The sequence below is a fragment of the Talpa occidentalis genome, unplaced genomic scaffold, assembly GCF_014898055.3.
Source record: "Talpa occidentalis isolate TD23 unplaced genomic scaffold, MPIMG_talOcc4v2.1 talOcc4.5, whole genome shotgun sequence".
In the NCBI taxonomy this organism is placed as follows: domain Eukaryota; kingdom Metazoa; phylum Chordata; class Mammalia; order Eulipotyphla; family Talpidae; genus Talpa; species Talpa occidentalis.
Window position 1 is genome coordinate 84,471,481 of NW_023604861.1, and position 2,054 is coordinate 84,473,534.

The 2,054-nt window shown below is 36.2% G+C and overlaps 1 non-coding gene across 1 annotated transcript; it reads left to right on the forward strand.

Annotated features, from left to right (window-relative positions):
* Positions 1–1,613: 1,613 nt before the first annotated feature.
* LOC119260019 (small nucleolar RNA SNORA16B/SNORA16A family) lies at positions 1,614–1,743 on the forward strand. Its single transcript, XR_005128659.1, has one exon. It is a non-coding gene; the product is annotated as a small nucleolar RNA SNORA16B/SNORA16A family (small nucleolar RNA).
* Positions 1,744–2,054: the final 311 nt, after the last annotated feature.

Sequence of the window (2,054 nt, forward strand, 5' to 3'; positions counted from 1 at the left end):
TCCTTATAGTGTCTTTGTCTATCTTTCATATCAAGGTAACAGTAGTTTCATAGAATGAGTTAGGAAGTGTTTCCTTCTCTTCAATTTTTTGGAAAACTTTGAGAAAGACTGGCATTATTTCCTCTTTAAATGTTTGGTATAACTCATCAGGCCCAGGGCTTTTCTTTGTTGGGAGATTTTTGATTACTAATTTAATCTCCTTATTTAGATCTATTCATATTTTCTATTGATGATTTAATGTGGTTTTGTGTTTCTAGGAATTTGTCTACTTCATGTGTTATCCAATTTGTTGTCATATAACTAGTCATAGTACTTTCTTATGCTCCTTTTCATTGCTGTTGAAGGTGTAATAATGACCTCACTTTCATTTCTGGTTTCAGTAATTTGAATCTTCTCTTTTTCTTATCCCATCTAGTTTAGTTTGTCAACTCTGTTGATCTTTTCAAAAAAACCAACTTTTTGTTCCATTGAAGTTCTCTATTGTTTTTCTATTTCAATTTCAAATATTTCTGCTTTAATCTCTATTATTTCCTTCCTTCTGCTGGCTTTGTTTTAGTTTGTTCCTTTTCTAGTTACTTAAATAGCAAAATTGGGTTGTTGATTTTACATCTTTTCTTGTTTTTGAATGTAAGGACTTACAGCTATAAATTTCCTCCTCAGCACTGCTTTCACTACATCCAAAAAGTTCTAGTATGTTGTGGTTTTGTTTTCATTTATTTCCAAGTATTTTCTTTTTTTTTTTTTAAGATTTATTTATTTATTTATTTATTTATTTATTTATTTATTTATTATTTCTTTATACAAGCACTGAGTACAGTCAGAAGTGCAGGAGGGTGCGAGAATTCACCAGAGCCAGAGCGGGGAGCAGAGCAGGCAGAAGGACCGAAATACACTGCTGAGGGGAGCAGCGAGCGGCAGGAGAGGTCTGCGCGCCATGTGGGACCCTCCTTCAGTGGCCGGGGAGCAGCTGGGGATAGAACCGGCGCTGCAGAGGCTGCGGGCAGCTTCACAACCCAGCGCTCAACTGCTGCGCCACCGGGGAGGCCCTATTTCCAAGTATTTTCTGATTTCCATTGTGATTTCTTATTTAATCCATCGGTTGTTTGAACATGTGTTGTTTGATTTAGTTGCTTATAGTTCTGTGAATTTTCCAATTTTCCTGTTGTCACTTACTTCATCCTGTTGTAGTCAGTAAAGAGACTTTGTATATCTATCATTTAAAATCTACTGAGACTTAACTTGTGGCCTAGCATATTGTCTATCTGGGAAAATGCCCCACATCGCTTGAGAAGATGTATTCTGTTCTTGTTGGGTAGCATATTCTGTACATGTCTATTAGATTTAGTTAGTTTATTGTGTTAAGTCCTCTATTATTTATATTTTGTAGGTTGCTCTATCCAGTATTGTGAGAGGAATATTGATGTCTCTAAATAAAATTGTAACTGTATATTGCTCCCTTCAATTTTGCCAGTTTTTGCTTCATATATTTTGATGGTCTTCATTAGGTACATAAATGTATAAATTATTATATTTCTTTCTGTGCTGAACCTTTTTATCATTACATAATGTCCTTCTTTGTTTCTTACCACATTTTTTAATTTAAAATCTACTTTAGTGACCCTTATTGAAGCTATAGCTGTTTCCACATTGCTGCTGCAGTCAAAAAGGTGCCCAGAGTGATCGTTTTCCTTGACAGTCACCATTCTGTTTGCCACATTTGCAACATTTCAGGAAAACACAGTTCTGCCTACCATTTCCCAGGTACAGACAGACCTTTGTTAATATTGACATGTTTCCAGAGGCCAGGGCAGCAGAAATGTTCTATATATGGAGTTTTGTATGTAGCTACCGGAATAAGACTTTTGAGAAGTAGTTTGTTGAAATAAAGACAGTATGTGGGGCAGGGGTGGTGAGAGTGAGTGAGATGACTGCACTGAGAAAATCCAGTGGCAAGTGGCATTGATCCTAGCCATGATTTGGGTTATTGCCCAGAAAAGCTTTAGGTGTCAAGATCAGGATAAAACACCAGTTAAACTTTTGATTCTGAAGATCAA